The 20,512-nt window shown below is 35.9% G+C and overlaps 1 pseudogene; it reads right to left on the bottom strand.

Annotated features, from left to right (window-relative positions):
- Positions 1 to 2,861: 2,861 nt before the first annotated feature.
- On the bottom strand, positions 2,862 to 8,823 carry LOC119878126 (annotated as a pseudogene).
- Positions 8,824 to 20,512: the final 11,689 nt, after the last annotated feature.

The raw sequence follows: 20,512 nt of genomic DNA, 5'->3' as shown, positions 1-20,512 counted from the left end.
AAATGTTGAGGTGTTGAATGGTTTTTATTGATTTTAGGGGGGAATCTATCTCCTGGGTCTGAATGGCTGTTTCCTTCCCCCAATTAGGGAAATTCTCAGCTATGATTTGTTCAAATATGCTTCATTGTCCTCTGTCCTTCTTGGTGCCCTCTGGAACCCCAATTAAACATAGATTTTTCCTTCTGAGGCTGTCCTTTATTTCTCTTAACCTTTCCTCATGGTCTTTTAATTGTTTTTCTCTTGTTTCCTCAGCTTTCTTCCTTGCCATCAACTGTCTTCTATGTCGCTCACTCGTTCTTCTACCTCACTAACCCTCGTCGTTAGGACCTCCAGTTTGCATTGCATTTCATTTAATTGATATTTAATTTTGGCCTGATTCGATCTAAATTCTGCAGTCATGAAGTCTCTTGAATCCTTTATGCTTTTTTCCAGAGCCACCAATAGCTTTTTAACTGTGCTTCTGAATTGGCTTTCTGACATTGAAGTGTAATCCAAATTCTGTGACTCTGTGGCAGAGAGTACTGTTTCTGATTCTTTCTTTTTTGGTGAGTTCTTCTTTCTAGTCATTTTGCTCAGTGCAGAGTGGCTAAAAAGGAGCTGTACTTTTTATAATTGCAAACACCTCTCTGAGCATTTCAACTGCTCTCTCTTTAAATCTCAGGTTGAATTCGTAGGTTTTCATGATAATTTGAAAGTTTCTAGGTAAGTTGGTGGGGATTGGTGACTTGGGGACCCTACTCCTCTGCCATATTTCCCCGACCCCAATAATTTCATTAGTCATGATTATTACATAATTGGAGTCATTTCTACTAAATCCTTTCTTGTCATCATTGAATTGATCAGATTTTATCACATATTTCATATATTTCCCCTTCCTTTAGTTGTTTGGAATTTATATTTATTGTATTTTAGTTGTCCTTTACATTTTAACAATTGTACTTAACCTAAATTATAATTAGTGTCTATATCCTTTTTCCTACAAATATTTTAGAATACTTTCATTCAAATATTTAGCATTTCTATACTATTGCTTTCTAGCATTTTAGGTGCCCATTTTTAAAAAATTCTCCAGTACTCATTATTACCTAAATTGATTATTACTTTTCATTTAGAATGACCCATTACTAGTTCAAATTTACCGACACAATTTACCTATTTCCTTCTTCACCATTGTGCCTGCATCCCAACCCTTCATTTCTTTCATACTGATGTATACTCTGTAGTAGTAAGCCCTGAAATCTTGTAGGTCTGAAAATTTATTTCAGTCTTATTCTTAAATGACACTTTAAATTAGTTGATAATTTAAGTCCATAGTTATGTTCTGTCAGAACTTTGAAGATATTGTTTCATTTACTTCTGACATTTATTGTTGCTAATGAGAAGTCTTAGGTAAGTGTGATTATAATTCCATTGTAGATAATTAATCTTTTCTCTCTGGTAGGAATTAAGATTTTTCTCTTTGTCTTTGATACTTTTTGTTTTTACCACTTGATGAGTCTAAATGTAGTCTTATTGCATTTTCTTCTGTACCTAGTATATTCCTTAAGACTAAGAAGTTTTGTGTTTCCTCAATTCTGGAAAATCTCCAACCAATTACTTTTGGAAAGTTTTCTCTTTCTCATCTTTATTTGTTTGTTTGCTTTGCAGAGTCTTATTTATTTGTGTCTTTATCAATTAGAAAATTTTCCTCTTCGTGTCTTCCCAGGAGGGGAGTACAGAATCCAGATATCTAAGGAATACACATGAGTCAGGGTAGGGGCATCGTGGTGTTATAAAAAATGTAGAAGATTTTGAAATGGTAAGATTGATAGCTTGAATTCACCATGGGGGCCAGTATTTGCTGATAAAGGAAGTTCACTACACATTCAAGAGTAATTCTTATTCTGTATAGAAGCCACAATCAGGGCCCAATAGGCAAGCCTGTTTCCCATGAAGAATCTAAGGACAAAGAGTAAGATGTTAAGTAGGCACCAAAGAAGGTAGGTCATGATTGTTAAATAGAATGCAGGTAGTGGTGTTACTCTGGGATACCACAACCCCCAGCTAAGCTTAAGCTCCAGGTTTACAGTATCAAATTGTTTGCTTCCATTCTGTTACATATTGGGGCAAACCCAAAAAGGATAGTGGGTGCATTACAATGCTACATAAGGCAATTAGGATAGTGTCAGGTTTTTTTTTTTTTAAGATTTATTTATTCATTCAGAAAGAGAGAGAGAGAGAGAGACAGGCAGAGAGACAGGCAGAGGGAGAAGCAGGCTCCATGCAAGGGAGCCCGACTTGGGACTCGATCCCGGGCCTCCAGGATCACGCCCTGCGCTGCAGGCAGCGCTAAACCGCTGCCCCACCAGGGCTGCCCGGATAGTGTCAGTTTTTATTGGGGCTGCATACTTTTGTTTTTGATGGAGTGGGGTGAAGAAATGGGGTGATGTTTAAGTCCTGTTCTATACCTATTTCCCACAGGTGTGAAAACCTCATACACTGTGAAATTATTTGCCATTTCCAGGGCCATCTAATTATATGTTCTCCTGTAGATAGATCTTTTGATAAGGACAATAAAAGGTTATCTTGTGTCCTTATTTGTAGTAAAGCATGTTTTTCCTGCATGCTGTCTACTTGCATTCTAAAGGTGACATCAAGGGAACTGAAGGAATAGAGAATACACACTTAGAAGATTGAAATCTATGTATACTTTTAATGTCCACATAGTTGTTGACAGGCAGCATGTCCAAAAGGCCAGTGAATGGGGTTTTGTCAGCTTTTTGTTGTTTTGTTTACATTTCAATTTTTATTTAAATTATTTTGCATTATTTAAGTCTTTCAAAGGTTTAAGGTGATACTATACAAACTTCTGTCATATGCAACTAGTCTAGCGTCCAAATATTATGCACAATACCTTGGTAAGAGCAGAGCACTGCATCCACTCCTACCATGGCCCTGCTCATTTGTGTATATTTGGAGCATATGGAGGAGTGTGAATAGTATTGGAAAGAGGAAGGAAATGGAAACATCCTGAGTTCCTGGCTGGGAGATGAGCCAAAGTTGTGCAAACAAGCCTGAACATGTCATTGGTGAGAACTCAACCTTTGTTGATGTTCTTTAATAGGAACATCTGGTGGAACCTCATGATAGAGTTTTTATCAGCTTTATCAGCTTTGAACTGGCCCACAATCATGCTGATGATGCAGCTATCTGGTGTGGGATGATGGTCCTGCACAGTGATGCTTTGCTGGATTTTCTGGAATGGAGTTCTAGACCACTTCACAATGACAGCTTTATCCTGGAACTGCTGTCCTTCACAGGATGGAAGGCAGGATGACGTAAGGCAGGATGCGTCAATATAAATTGTCCCTAGGTGGGTTCTGTCATTATCAAATAACTGGTGGTAATGTTGAATGAAGCTGGATTCAATCTGTTTCCAAATTGGCTTGTCTCCCACTCTGGAGCATCACTGGGTCTCATTGAGACCTGAGAGGCTGAAACAATCTCTTGATCTTTTTAATTCTCTCCTTCTGGAACTCTGATTAGATAACACTTGATTAGATTTTTCTATATTATCCTCCACATTGCTTGGATTTCTCTTTCATATCTACTGTTTCTTTAATGATCTATGCTGCAATCCAACTAAGTTCCTCAGACTATGTTCTCTTTCACTAAGTCTTTTTAAATTTATGTTTTTCTTTCTCTCAAGTTCTTTATTCAAATGACTGTATTTTTATTTCAAAAATTTCTATTTGATTATTTGTCATTTTTGCTGTGGTGTCCTGAACTTGCCTTTGTGGTATCTAGTCCTTCCTTTAACTTGATTACCTTAAAAAAACTTACTTTAAATACTCTCAATTTTTCTATTATCTATATAGTTTACAACGTGTTACTTCTTATGTTTTTATTTTTTACTTGCTCACTCTCTCATGGTGGTTTGCTTCCTTTTGTGGTATGAAATTTTAACTGTAACCTCATTTTCAAAGTAAATTTTTAAAAATATTTTCTTTATTTGAGAGAAAGCACAAGCAGGGAGATTGTCAGAGGAAGTGGGAGAAGCAGACTCCCCACTGAGCAGCGAGTCCAACTCAGGGCTCAATTCCAGGACCCCAGGATCATGACATGAGCCAAAGGCAGACACTTAACCACCTGAGCTACCCAGGCACCCCAGAGAGTAATTATTTCTGCAGGGATTGTGCAGACTTCCTTTAAGCAGTTTCATATTTACTTCTGTGGAGTGTCTATGGGTCTCAATGTTTCCAAAGCTTCTTTTATAGTAACTTATTGGATTGAGATTTTCATTATCCTTGTACCATATGAATTATACATTTTTTTCTGCATCTGGCAGTAGCTTGGGATTCTGATTCCTTGCAGTGAATCTTTTTCATAACACTTTCAAAATAACCAACTTTCTTACTTACTGAGTCTCTCGGCCAATGGAGATATTTTAATGCCTGTTTTACAGAAATGTGAACTCCTAGGTTTTTGCAGAGTTTAGTTCCAGTTGTCAGCCATTCAGAAATCCTAAACCTTGCCTCTTATTTATGTAAGTATTGAAAGAGCAATGTCTGTACAATATTCCTGCATTATAAACCATCTATCTAAAAAAAAAAAAAAAAAAAAAAAAAAAAATAAACCATCTATCTTAATACCGGGCCACCTTTTCTGCTGAGAACCCATCCCTTCACAGAGCTTAACATTTACTTGTGTGATTTCTAGTCACCCATCTCTCATTTTAAAATTCCTTCCTCAGAGAAGCTTTCCTGGATTCTCAAATTAACTTTGTTCCCACTGTTGTACAACTTGAATAGTATGCTGCACTTTTACTCTATGGTATATTCTATAATCTGAGTTTATAGACCAGTGGTTATTAATATAAACAACATCTAATAAAGAATTTTAGTCCTTAGGGGAGGAGATGAATCATATATTCTATCCAAAACAACTCTAATTAAATTCTGCTATCCTCTTGGAATATCTACTACTTATAAATTCCTAGAATTTTATTGGTTTCTAAGCCAACATAATTTATCTTATAATCATGCGATTCTACTTAAACATGTTGGTCTCTTGATCTCTTCCCCAAAATATAGGCAATTCTACATAGTCAGCACGCAGCCAACATATAAATTACTGGAGTGGTATACAATTCCTTGTGAATGTAGGAAGTGTGGTTCTTAAACCATTCTGGTTGCTTCTTTCTTGACACACATTTAATGTTTTCTTTTTTTTATGTCTATATCCGGAGAAGATATTTACAAACATCCACATTGATAATATGTATCTTCATGATGTATTTTTAATTTTTTAAAAAATTCATCTTTTATTCCCAAATCGAAGGTAAGCTCCATGAGGGTAAAGAATGTTGTCTACTTTTGTTCATCGTTATATCTCCAGTTCACAGCACTATATTTTATACGTGTATTCTGCTAAATAAATATTTGTTGAATAAATTAATGGTGGGAAAAATCAATGAAATCATCATATTTCGGCAGCAATCCTGACAGGTAAATTATTAAGTGGAGATTTGTAAAGTGGGGTGTGGAAGTTTAGAAAGGGATGAAGAGGAAAAGTAATTGTGAACATGGGTGAGCAAAGGATCAGGACAATAAATCATAAATATAAGTTTTTATCTCTGAGTTGAAGAGCTTGTAGTTTCCTTCACTTTTTATCATGTATTACCTAAATCAAGATACAATATTCTGAATGAATAAAACATCCAGCCTTTGAAGTATATATATCACACCACTTATATTCTTTAAATGGTTCTTGAAATGCAACTTGCATTGTTTTTCAATAAATTGTGGCTCCTAACTCATTCACGATCTTATGTTCAGTGAAAGAGAGTGTTCCCCAAAATTGGAAAAAGCATTCCTTGGTTCTTTTGGTTAAACATAATTTTTATTCTCTTTTACTTGTTATTTCCCAGAATGAGATGGGGTTCAATGCAGTCATATATCATTCATTTGTATTAACCAAACTATTAATTAACAATCTCAAATATTTAACATAACCAAAATAATTCAGCTTTGTTTTCTTGTATAATTATTTCATTTTCCTTCTCGGGGTCCAGAATCTTGTTTTCCCTTTTTTCAGATCTAAGGATCTTTATGCTTTATATTTGTTTTAAAATAATGAGGTTTAATTTTCCCCACTCTTGGTGTACTGAATTTGTCTAATGGTTTTCATGAGTACATTTTTAAAACATAAAGTAATTGCTGTGAATTTAAGTGTAAAATTATTAATATTGGATTATTACCATCATTACTGTATAGGTGCATGATTGCCTGATGTTCTATGAGATATCATACCTTCAAATGGAGTTTTATCCTTATGTATTGCTTTTTAGTAGCACAGAATTAGAGCAAGCAAAGTTTGTGCTCATTTTCTTTGCCTCTTTGCTAGCTGGATCTTTCAAACTCTCTTTTTCCTTTGGCCAATGTGGTTAGTTTAAATGTATATCTCTCTATCTGTTTTCATACATCTATAAATATATATGCATATTTATAAGTAATAACAATGTCATCTATATAAAGACTTATAGTTAATGCTTCTGCAAACATTGTAATTTATGTAGAATTTTGAATTTATATTTAATTGAAATGGATAGAGGTTTTCGGTTTTTTTTGTTTTTTTTAATTTTTTTTTTAAATACTACACACACCTTTATTTATTTATTTATTTATGATAGTCATACAGAGAGAGAGAGAGGCAGAGAGACACAGGAGAGGGAGAAGCAGGCTCCATGCAACCGGGAGCCCGATGTGGGACTCGATCCTGGCCTCCAGGCATCACGCCCTGGGCCAAAGGCAGGCGCCAAAACCGCTGCGCCACCCAGGGATCCCTTTTTTAAATTTTTAAATTTATTTATGATAGATACAGAGAGAGAGAGAGGCAGAGACATAGGCAGAGGGAGAAGCAGGCCCCATGCACCGGGAGCCTGACGTGGGATTCGATCTCTCGGGTCTCCAGGATCGTGCCCTGGGCTAAATGCAGGCCTAAACCACTCTGCGGCCACCACAGGGATCCCCTGGATAGAGGTTTTTGAATGTTGGTTGTTAGGTTTAGTTTTTAAAATCTTGTCACTTACTTTCTGTGTGTTGTTGAGACAGAAGTCCTTTCATTGACTGCTTCTCATTTTCCTTGCTGTTGGCCTCCTTCAGACAGACAGGCTCCAAGCTAATTAGCAGAGCTTTCTTCTTGACTGCTCATTTCCTTAAACTCTGCAGGAAGGAAACTCATGAACACTTAATGAAAAATTCAAGTATATACAGATAATAATATAAATAATAGTAAACATACTATAGAGATTTGAAATAGATTTGAGACATAATACACCAATCTGTACATCATAACTGGTAAAAAGACAATCACACATAAAAGTAGTTGGGATAATACTTATGATGTAATTGAATGGAGTTACCAAAGGTTCTTCCATCCAACAAAATCCAGAAATTTTGCACTTCAAATAGGCTACTGAGGCCAAAAACCTATTTGAACTGGCCCTCTCTATATCTATCTATCATCTATCTATCTATCTATCTATCTATCTATCTATCTATTTATCATCAATCATCTATCTATCATCTATCATATATATATATATATATAATCTATCTATCTATCTATCCATAAAGGTATTGTATTTATGATTTGAAGAATGTTTTTTATTACAAACCGTTTCAAAAGAACTTTACAATGTACTTTATTTATACAATATTATCAATACAAAACTTTCCTTTTTAAGAATATTTTTTCTTCCCTTCAAGACATCTGTCTTATTATATTTTCAATCTTATATGCTATATTGAACAGTATTAATTATATACAAACCAATGATGAAAGCCAATGATGAAAATCTTCTGAAATTAGATATTCAAGATCTTTATATCCAAGACCTGCACACAATTCTAGATTTGCCCTTCAGCTCTGCAATGGGGGCCTTTTCTGGATGAAGTAGTTATCAGAATATCCCTAAATAACCTTCTATCTTTATGTCTGAAGAAGCATTTTCTTAAAATGAGATAGCTTTATGAACCTACATAGTAAGGTGGAAAGTCCTCATAAATTCTATAATATTAGTACAACACAGAAATTACAATACTTCAGTTACTATCAGGAAAGCAATTGGAAATCGTAAATTAATCTCCCTGACAATCCTGTTATGGGAAGAGACAGTTTCATTTGAAGTACTTGCTGACAAGGCTGCAACTTTATTAATAAAAAACATGTCATTTAGCTTTAGGCCCTACATTTTGGCAGCTGAACAAAACACAAAAGAGTTTACAACTGCCTTTCATTGTTGTACTGAGGTAGTTCCTCTAGCACATTTCAGGCTTCTAGTATGTGCACAAAAATGCTATGCTAGATAGAACATGTGAAGGCTATCGAGAAATCATAGGTATGACCCTTGCAGTCAAGTGAGGAAGAAAGATGCAGTTTCAAAAAGAAAAAAAAAAAATGAAGAAAATTATCTAGCAGTATGCCAAGTGTAAAACAAATGAAAACTAAATATAACTGTCTTTGTATAGGAACAAATGTGTTGATTGTGCAGAAATAAAGCCAGACATTTGTGTGATTTTTCAGGTATACACATATTTTCTGTGTCTATTTTACTCTAAGCTTTCTGATTTATACAGCATATCACACAGGAAATCCATGATAAATCAGAAAAGAGGGTAGGTAAGTCATCTTGTCATCAATTCATACCACTTGGGCTCTGCAGCATCTTTCATCTTAGTCATCCTTTTTCAAATCTCAAGGCCAAACTTACCTCTCTGTTAGTGAAGATAGTTCCCCTAGTTTCTCTTTAAAAGCCGGACAAATTTTGTCTCTGTTTCTCATCTTCATTCTATTCTTCCAAAAGCCTTCTCCCTTAGTCATATTAAAACTATGGGGAAACTGTTTTCTGAGCCTGGCTTTCCAGAATGAAAGTCACATTCTGCTTTAATTCAAACACTGTTGAGACATAACCATAATCTCATTTTTCTATATAAACCAAGGTTCTCTTGAGACAGGTACATTTTGTTTTATTTTCCCCTATTTATTTTTTGCAATATTAAAATGGCAAGAAGAATCCTTTTTTGATAGAAATTTGGAATGTTCCACAAAGGAACTGGCCAGTGATATTTCCTTCCCCTGTCCCTCAGCACAAGCACATAGCTACCTGTGGGAAGCAGCTCAGCACAGATACTATTTAAATTGCTTACACACCAAGTGATGCCCCCCACACTCCAGTAGAATTGCCCACCCAATCACACTTGCCTCAGTCCTAGTACGCCATGCTCCCTCAACCAGAAGACGGGCCCAAAACTTTGTTCACATTGTGTCTCTCAATGGAGGTTGGCAGAGCCTTAGTTCCAGCAGCAGTGGCAAAAGTTGTCATTTAACAGCCTGGGGAGAGGACACCTACTTAAAATGAACCACATTCAGGCCAGGAACCAAACACTGCACAGGAGTGAAGAGAGCCTCTGTTTATGCCTGTTCTGAAGGATAAAGCAGCCGGGACAAAACAGTAGATGACATGTAGCATATACTGGAGACACTCCTATAAGGGCCAGGCCTTGGGAAACAGAGGACACTATTTGGCAGGACACTATAGGACTTCTTCTTATAAGGCCATCTAACTTAGGAATGGGAGATGTAGCTGACTTTGTAACATAGAGAAACAGGCACAAAGACTTACACAAAGTGAAAGTACAGAGAAATGTATCCCAACTGAAAGAACAGGACAAGTCCAAAGACAGACATCTAAGGAAAACAGAAGTAAGTATATGACTAATAAAATAATTTAAAGTAATGATCATAAGGAGAAAAGAAGTAGAAACCCATGAGACCTTGTTTAAAGAATAACATAACGGATATAAAGAACTCAATAAACGAAATGAGAAAACATACTTGATGGAATGAACAGTAGGCCAGAAGACCAGAACAAATTAATGACCTAGAAGACACAGTAATGGAAAGTCATCAAGCTGAACAAAAGAGCAGAAAAATAATGAAAAAATGGGAATGACTTAGGGATCTCAGTGACTTCATCAAAACATGATAAATTTATATTATAGATGTCCTGGAAGAAAGAGGAACAGAGGAGAGAACAGTGTATTTGAAGAAGTAATAGCTAAAGCATCCTTTTGCCTGGGAAAGAAAAAGATATCCTTATTCAGGAGCCACAGAGAACTCACATTTAATAAAAACAAACAAACAAACAAAATAACAACAAAAACATATCCTAAGCCAAGATACTGTAATTAAGTTGGGAAAATATAGTGATAATGAAAAAATAAATAAAATAAAAGCAGCAAGACAAAAAAGACAGTAACTTACAAGAGAAAACTGATAAAGCTAGCAGGTGATTTTCCAAGGCAGAAGGGAGTGTCATGACCCTATTCAAAGTCATAAATGTTAAAATTCTGCAGCCAAGAATATCCAGTAATGATGTAATTCAGAATAGAATGAGAGGTAACAAAAATTATCAGACAAATGAATACTAAAGGAGTTTATGACCACTAAACTATCCCTGCCAGAAATTTTAAGGGGACAATTTGAGTGGAAAGGAAAGACCAAAGGGACAGTATCAAGGTGGGAAACACAAAAAGTTGTAAAGATGAATATTTCTATAAAAAGTCAAGAAACTCACAAAAAAGATTAAAACTATAATAGCGTATACCTAAAACATGGAGAGAGAGAGAGGAGTAAAGAATGGGTTCAAACTTAAATGACAATCAACTTCATATAGACTTCTATATACAGAAGAGATTATATACAAACATAGTGGTAACTATATATCAAAGCCACTAATAATATGCAAAATTAAGGAGGAAAAATCCAAACATATCATGAAAGAAAACAGCAAGCCATGAAAGAGCGAAAGACAAGAAGAGATCGGGAAAACCTTCAAACCTTCAGAAAGAACCACAAAGAAATAATGAAATTACAGTAAATATATATCTATCAGTAATTACTTTGAATGTAAATGTACTAAACACTCCAATCAAAGATATAGGGTGACAGAAATGGATAAAAAAACAAACAAAACAAACAAAAAAAACAAGACCCATCCATAACTGCCTACAAGAGACTCATTTTATTTTATTTATTTTTTAAAATATTTAATTTATTTATTCATGAGATACAGAGATAGGGCAGAGACACAGGCTCTTATTAATGCGACACAGAAGGAGAAGCAGGCTCCCTGCAGGGAGCTCAATGCGGGAGTTGATCCCAGGACTCCAGGATCATGACCTGAGCCAAAGGCAGATGCTCAACCCCTAAACCACCCCAGGTGCCCCTATAAGAGACTCATTTTAGATCTAAAGTCACTTGCAGATTGAAAGTGAGGAGGTGGAGAAACATGTTTTATACAAATGGTTACCATAAGGAAGCCTGAGGGGCAGCCTGGGTGGCTCAGCAGTTTAATGCCTCCTTCAGCCCAGGGCCTGACCCTGGAGACCTGGGATCGAGTCCCACATCAGGCTCCCTGCACAGGGCCTGCTTCCCCCTCTGTCTCTACCTCTCTCTCTCTCTCTCATAAATAAATAAATAAAATATTTTTTAAAAAGAAAAAACAAAAACAAAAGAAAGCCTGAGTAGCAATACTTGTATTAGACATAATAATCTTTAAAACAAAGATTATAACAAAAGATAAAGTAGGGCACTATATAATCAGGAAAAGGACACTCCAACAGGAGATATCATTGTAAATATTTATGCACTCAACATAAAAGCATCCAAATACATAAAAATAAAAAAAAACATAAAGGAACTAATTGATAATAATACAATAATAGTAGGACACTTTAACACCCTATTTATATCAAAGGAGAAAATCAACAAGGAAACATGGTTTTGAATGACACACTGGACCAGATGGACTTAATAGATATGTTCAGGACATTCTATCTTAATATAGCAGAATACACATTCTTTTCAAGTGCACAAGGAACATTTCACAGAATAGATCATATATTAGGCCACAAAACCAGCCTCAGCAGAATCAGTAAGATTATAGTCATACCAAACATCTTTTCATGCTATGAAACTAGAAGTTAATCACAAAAAAATTTGGAAAGATTACAAACATGGAGTTTAAATAACATGCTAATAAACAATGAATAGGTCAACCAAGATATAAAGAAAAAATTTTAAAGTACATAGAAACAAATGAAAATGAAAAACATAATAGTCCAAAACCTAGAAGGAAGTTTATAGCAGTAAGCATTATCTCAAGAAGCAAGAAAAATATCAAATAAACAACCTAAACTTACACCTAAGGGAGCTAGAACAAGAACAACAAATGAGGCCTGCAGAAGAAAGGGAATAATAAAGATTAGAGCAGAAATATATAACTATTTTGTACATTGCTCATAACAACTTTTTTCTTGACATGTCTCCTAAGGCATGAGAAACAAAAGCAAAAAATAAACTTTTGGGACTTCATAAAAAAAAAAACAAAACTTTTGCACAGTGTAGGAAATGATAAAATTAAAAGACAACCTACAGAATGACAGAAGATATTTGCAAATGACATTTGATAAAGGTTTGGTGTCTCAATATATAAAGAACTTTAAAACTCAACAACCAAACAACACAAATAATCCAACTAAAAATGGGGGGAAAATGAACATTTTTTCTGAAGAACACATATAGATGGCCAACAAACACATGAAAAGATGTTCATCATCACTTACTACATTAGTTAAATGCAAATCAAAACTACAATGAGATATTACCTTAAATTATCAAAATGGCTAAAATCAACAATAGAAGAAACAACTGGTATTGGTGAGGATGTGGAGAAAAGGGAACCCTCTCGCATTGTTGGTGGAAATGCAAACTGGTGCAGCCACTATGGAGAACCATAAGAAGGTTCCTCAAAAAGTTAAAAATGGAACTAGCCTATGATACAGCAATTGCACTACTGAGTATTTACCCAAATAATACAAAAACACTAATTTAAATGGATACATGTTCCCATATGTTTATAGCAGCATTATCAATAGCTAAGATACAGAAGCAGCCCAAGTGTCTATTGATTGATGGATGGATACAGAAGAAGTGGCGTGGGGGTGGGTATATATATAATGGAATATTACCCAGCCATAAAAGTAATAAACTCTTGCCATTTGCAATGACATGGATGGAGCTAGAGAGTATAATACTAAGTGACATAAATCAGAGAAAGACAAATACCACATGATTTCCCTCATATGCAGAATTTAAGAAACAAAACATATGGGCAAAGAGGAAAGAAAGAGAGAGAGAAATAAAAAGTCAGACTTTAATTATAGAGAACAAACTGATGATTGCCAGAAAGGAGGGGTTGAGTCAATGGGTTAAATAGGTGATGAGGATTAAGGAGTGCATTTGTTTTTTTTTTTTAATTTTTATTTATTTATGATAGTCACAGAGAGAGAGAGAGAGAGAGAGAGAGAGAGGCAGAGACATAGGCAGAGGGAGAAGCAGGCTCCATGCACTGGGAGCCCGATGTGGGATTCGATCCCAGGTCTCCAGGATCGCGCCCTGGGCCAAAGGCAGGCGCCAAACCACTGCGCCACCCAGGGATCCCTAAGGAGTGCATTTGTGATGAGTACCAGGTGATGTATGGAATTCTTGAACCACTATATTATACATTTGAAGTTAATATTACACTGTATGTTAACTAACTGGTATTAAAACTTTAAAAGCCAAAAAAGGAAAAGAAACTACATTGTGTATAAACCTTCTTTCAATTAGCATTTTCTTTCGTTTAGATAAAAGTATTTGAAAAATTATGTGTAAAAGCATGTGGAAATGGCCTAAGCTTAACTCATTAAAACTACAGTGGAGGGGAGAGAAGGGAAGGGGAAGAAAGCTGGAAGGTTCCAAATAATCTTTGAAAATGTAGCCATGGATCTTTCACTTTGAATTATATTTGGACTAAATGCTATGTGTTTCTATCCTCCTTTTTTGGTTAACATTATAGAAGGTTTTGCTATTGACCCCAATCCCCATCACACACTCTTTTCCATCACATGGCAATAGTCATTCATCAAAACCTAACCAGTATTTGCATGTATTATGGCATATACACATGGATTTGGAAAGCAGAATCCTTTAGTTTAAATTTTGCTAGATAATCCATGAATTTAGGTACTATTGCTAAAAGTGTGTGGTTTTGAGCCATCCATATTAGCAACCATTTAAAAAAATACTTATTTTTTATACTTATTTCTGAGAAATCTGGACTGTACCTGAGATCCATTGAATAAGAATCTCTGAAGATTCTGCCTTTGTTCATGTTAATGCCTACTTCTAGAATTTCCTTTATCTCCGCAGAAAGTCTGCACATCTCAAATCTACCCTATTCTATGAAGTCATCCTTGATCTGCTTCCTTCCAACAGATGTGCTCTTCTGTAAAATTATGGCACAGGATGGCAGATGCATCAAAACTGCAATACAGAAGAATTTGGGGTAGGGGGGAACTTGGATAGGTCATCCAGGAAAATGTAGTAGGAAGGATCTAAGGTTTCACTTAAATTTTTACTTACATTTAGAAACCTGAGCTGAAAATTCTCCAAATAACTTATCAACCACTTAACATCCGTGCTTGGAGGAGAAATTAGTGACAATTTCATGAGAGAATCTTAAACAAAACATGTACAATAACAGAGAGGGTAGTAGTGGTAAAATCCTTCATTTGAAGATGATAAATAATATTCTAGCTGAGCATGTGCAGTTATCAGAATATTATAGTTTTAGTGTAAGGTAAGCATAAAGATCTAAGGTATGAAAACAGAAGGTTGACAGAATTATGTAAAACAGTCAGTGCCATGGATAAAGCTATTATTAAATGGTTGAATTGGGGTATGAACCCAGGTGGGCCTGATTCCAAATCCCATTCAATAAACATCTTAATTATGTCTTTGTTTAGACTATTGCTTCAGCCTAGAATGTTCTTCCCCTCTATCTTTGCATATACTTCAACATCACAGCTCCTTTCCCAAGCTGCTTAGGCCACCCCACTCTGACAGTAACAACTGATGCATTCCCTGTCACTCTTTCTCCTCTTTTATTTATTTATTTTTTTTTATTTTTTTTTCTTTCTCCTCTTTTATTTGAGGAGCATGGGGGTGCCCATGAGCATTCTTCTGCTGGAATATACAGCGGATTGGGGTAAAAAGTAAGAAGGAATAATCTGGACTTCTTGGGAGGCCCAGGATACAGAAAGGTCTGTCTGAGGCAAAGTAAGGTCTGGGGAATACCTATATCACCATCACCTACTTGAAAAGCATATTTTGGGGCCACACCCCCATCTCTTCAATCAGAATATTTAGCTCAAAGCATAGGAATTTTCATTTTCAACAAATTCTTCACAAAACTCTGATGTATGATGAATTTTGAGAATTAGCAATTCTAGTTCTTCTAGAGAGCTGACCAAAAATACTAAGACCTTGTTGATTTCAAATGCTTCAATTTTGTTAAGACAGCACAACTTATTCTCAGTTTATTTTCTTTTGCATTAAAAACAGGCACAAAACCACTAATTTTAAAGGATATATGCACTCCTTTTTTCTTTTTTTTTTAAAGATTTTATTTATTCATGAGAGACACAGAGACAGAAAGAGAGGCAGACACACAGGCAGAGGGAGAAGCAGGCTCCAAGCAGGGAGCCCGACATGGGACTCGATCCCGGATCCCCAGGATCACACCCTGGGCTGAAGGCAGCGCTAAATTGCTGAGCTACCCGGGCTGCCCTCCTTTTTTCAAAAATATTTTATTTATTCATGAGAGACATAGAAAAAGATATATGCACTCCTATTTTATTGCAGCATTATTTACAATAGCCAGGATATAAAAACTACTAAAGTATCCATAGATGGATGAATGGATAAACAAGATGTGATAGAGAAGATTGATAGATGATAGATGATAGACAGATAGATGATAGAGCTAGAGTGCACTATGCTAAGTGAAATAAGTCAGAGGAAGACAAATAGCATATAATTTGTTATATGTGAAATCTAAACAAAAATAACCCCCTAAAAAAACCCACAAAACAGAAATAGACTACAAATGGGTGGTTGCAAGAAGGGGGAGGGGTGAAATAATGGGCAAAAAAAAGTAATAAAAAGCAGAGGTATGAATTGTAATTATTTCATCGGGTGCAAATATCAATAAGCAACATATGCATCTCTCCTCAGTTCAGCTGCCCCACTATGGATCCCTAAGTTACACCAATTTTAGAGTTTTTAAAAGAACAAGTAAAAAAAAAATAAAATAAAGAAAACCAAATAGAAAATCAGCCAAAATATTAACTGAATGTCAAATTTGAGTCTATTTTTCAGTCATAAACCACAAAGAAAAAGACACTATATTGCAAATTAAAATTTCAACTGATAAACTTTACATATGTAATAAACTAGATTTTCCCACATTCTAAGAATATAAATTCAGCTGATTGCAATGAGTTGTAAAAATACTTGCAAAATCTTTAATAACATAGAAACAAAAAATAACACTTGTTTTATAAATAAAGCGTATTACTAATTTTAAAATCATTATGGATGTAATAACTACTGCCAACTATGTCCCCTTATTCCTAAGATCATAATTTAGCAGCCTCCTCTTTCCTATTGGAAAAAAAAGTGGCATTTTTCCTGGAGCTGAAAATTGCCAACACAAAATGCATGCATTAATGGTGTCCTAATATTGTATTTTCTCATTTTTTAGATATGTTGATTCAACACAAAAATACATGCACATATATCTTGCATGGCTGGTTGGCTTTTTATTAGATTTATGATTAATATTTTGCAAAACAAATGTTCTGAAATGCAAATTCATTATTTTGTTATGCTAGAATTTTTCATATAGTATTTGCAAATTGGATCCCAAGTAACTTATAGAAATATCTTGTATGCCTAACTCAATTACTAAATTTGGGAAGCAATAGATTCCTAATCTTAAGAATAATATACTAATACTTAGACTTGACAATAAAAAATGTACCCTGGTAAATCTTTATTGATCTCAGTGAATGTGTAACTTTGAACCAACATCAAATGGTTTACTATTATGAATGAAAATGAGAAGATTGTTTCTGTCTGGGTAGGAACATGTGTTCTTATAAAACAGCAAATGTGTAGTGGTGACTGGCTGGTATACATGATCTCAAAACATGTATAATTTGGATTTTTTACCCTGAAGAATTTTCTAATAGTTAGTTTCATTTAAAACACATCTACTTATCTTTGGTGCATTTTTTAGTCATGAAATCAATGAATTTCACTACCCTTTAAGAGAAAGTAAAAAAAATAAAAAATAAAAATAAAAAAAAATAAAATAAAAAAAATAAAAATAAAAAAAAAAATAAGAGAAAGTAAGAATGCATTATATAAATAAGACTGTGCCTTATCCCATTTATAGTTAAGAATGTTTATGGTTTCCCTCCTTTTTTTCCTTCTATGTTAATGTTTTATTTCTTAAATTCCACATATGAGTTAAATCATATGGTATTTGTCATTATCTGACTTATTTAGATTAACATAAATACCCTCTAGCTCCAACCATGTTGTTGCAAATGGCAAGATTTTGTTACTTTTTTTATGGTGGAAGTGACATTATATTGACAATATTGACAATATTCCATTGTATATATAAATCACATCTTTATCCATTCAATACTTTGTGGACTTTGGGACTATTTCCATAATTTGGCTATTGTTGATAACACTATAAACATGGGGATGCATGTACCCCTTCAAATCTCTATTTTTGAATCCTTTGGGTAAACTGTAGTGCAATTGCTGGGTCATATGTTAGTTCTACTTTTAACTTTTTGAAGAATCTCCATACTGTTTTCCAGACTAGCTGTACCTATTTATAATCTTGCCAGCAGTGTAAGAGGGTTCACCTTTCTCTGAATCCTTGCCAACATCTGTTTTTTTTTTCCTGTGTTAATTTTAGCCTTTTTGACAGGTGTGAAGTGGTATCTCATCATGGTTCTGATTTGTATTTCCCTGATGATGAGTGATGCTGAACATCTTTACATGTGTCTGTTAGCCATCTGGATGTCTTCTTTGAAAAAAAATATCTATTCATGTCTTCTGCCTATTTCTTAACTAGATTGTTTGCTTTGTGAGGTATTGAGTTTGATAAGTTCTTTATAGTCTTTGGATACTAACCCTTTATCATATATGTAACTTGCAAATATCTTCTCCCCTCCATTCCATAGGCTTTTAGTTTTGTTGTTTCCTTCACTGTGCAGAAGCTTTTTGTCTTGATGAAGTCCCAATAGTTCATTTTTTAATTTGTTTCCCTTGCCTCCAGTGATGTGTCTAGTAAGAAGTTTCTATGGCCTCAAAGAGGTTGCTACCTATGTTCTCCTCTAGGATTTTGATGGTTTCCTGTGTCACATTTAGGTCTTTCATCCATCTCGAATTTATTTTTGTGTGTGGTGTAAGAAAGTAGTCCAATTTCCTTTTTTTACATGTTGCTGTCCAGTTTTCCTAAGGCCATTAGTGTAGGAGAATGTTGGTTTTGAATCTCAATTATTACATTTTTCATTTTGGCCTGACTAGTTTTTAAGTCTTTTATCTCTGTGGTAAGGGGCCCTCTGGTGTCTCCTATGCTTTTTCAAGTCCAGCTCATATCTTTATGATTGCTTATTTAAATTCTGGAACAAGCGTATTACTTATATCTCTTTTGATTAGATCACTGATCATGACCTTTTGTTGTTGTTGTTTTCTTTTGAGATGAATTCCTCCATCTTGGCATTTTGTCTAGGACTCTGTCTTCCGTGTTTTAGGAAAACCTATTACTCCCACTCCTGAGAGTAATAGCTTTTGAAGAAGAGGTTATATACTGTCCAGGGCCTGGCACTTCAGGAAGTTTCTCTGGTGAATGCTGTGTGCACTCTGCTGCTGTGTTTTGATTGCTATTTCCCTTGGGTTAGTTCTCTGTAGAGTTTCTCCTTGCTTGTGGAGAGGAGTGTTTGGGCCTTGGTCAGAATGTGGTGAGTTTTAACTAGGTGTGCTCTGATCTGCTTATTTATAGAGACCTAATGCTATTTCCATGAGAGCTGAAACATTGCAGAACTCTATGGTCACTTGATGTGGTGTATGTGTGTGTGTGTTGTGGGGGGGTGTTGTGCTGTTCTTCTGGGTAAGGAGCCTGCTGCTATGGTTCTCAGAGACACTTGCCAGAGAAAACCAGCACCTGCAGAACACAGGGCTTGGTGTAAGAGGTTTAGGCCACCAGTGTTGGTGCTATGCTGCTTACTGATATTAGGATATACTGTAGGTTGGGGGAGAGAAATGGTCCTAGATCTCTCCTTCGTCCCAGGAAAGGGGAGTTCACACCTGCCCACTGTCTGGAAAGACTTCTAAGAAAAGCAAACAATTTCTCCTGTGTGTCCCTGACGTCTCTCAGATCCTGGTCTTTACCCTGTCTGTGTCCAAACCCTTTACTCACTGAGCAGGGCCATCCACCTATATTCTATTCCAGGCAGGCTGGCTGAGTTTTAAAACTCCAAGTGTTAGTGACGTGACATGGCATATACTTATGCTGGTGCTCTGGGGAGGGTCTTCCCACACTGGACTGATGCAGTTTTGCCCTAGAAGGGCAGTCCCGCCAAAGTGCACTTTGTAGTAAAGTGCAAACAAAGGGCCCATGTCCAGATTAGCTGCCCTCAGCAGGTGTCTCTGCATCTATGCTGAGGTGCAAGGGAGGGTAACGGTGCCTTCTGGCTCTTTTGTCTCTAGGAAGGCAATGCCACCTCTCACAGATGCACTCCAAGAGGGGAGAACTGTCTTTCCCAATGCATCCCAGGTAATCTTCAGATCCTCCAGTCTGCTCCCAGGGTGCCTGCCCTACTTCTTCAAATGAGCACTGCAGTGCCCTCAGGGGTTCATACCAGCCACACCTTAGGCCTCTAAAACTCCAGTCTGTGAGTCTGCTGGTTGTATATCTCACAAAAATCAGCCCCTCAAAAAAAAAAAAAAATCAGCCCCTCTCATTCTCCTAGTCAATGGCTTTGGGGAAATGTTTTCCTCTTGCAATCCCCTGTACGATTCTCTCTCTTCTTCTCTTCTCTTCTCTTCTCTTCTCTTCTCTTCTCTTCTCTTCTCTTCTCTTCTCTTCTCTTCTCTTCTCTTCTCTTCTCTTCTCCTCTCCTCTCCTCTCCTCTCCTCTCCTCTCCTCTCCTCTCTTCTCTCTCTCTCTCTCTCTCTCTCTCTCTCTCTCTCTCCCCTATCACCAGGGCTCCCTTCTCTCCATAGACCCTGCAATCCACATTTCGCCAAAATCACATCTCTGCTCCTCTTACTTTACAAGATGTGGCCTCTTCTCTCTCTCTAGTTGTACAGTTTGTCAATTCTCAGACTTATTTCTCGGATATTCAGAATGATTTGATATTTATCTAGCTGTGTTCAAAGGACCAAGCAAGCCTAGGGTCCTCCTACTTACTACTCAACCATCTTAGGTCCTTTTCTGTACCTTATCCCATTTAATGATACACTATGGTTTAGTAGTTTAGTGGTCTAGTCTTTCAAT

This window comes from Canis lupus, chromosome X (assembly GCF_011100685.1).
Source record: "Canis lupus familiaris isolate Mischka breed German Shepherd chromosome X, alternate assembly UU_Cfam_GSD_1.0, whole genome shotgun sequence".
In the NCBI taxonomy this organism is placed as follows: domain Eukaryota; kingdom Metazoa; phylum Chordata; class Mammalia; order Carnivora; family Canidae; genus Canis; species Canis lupus.
The sequence above is the reverse complement of the archived record's forward strand: the minus strand, read 5'-3'. Positions and strand labels throughout refer to the sequence as shown.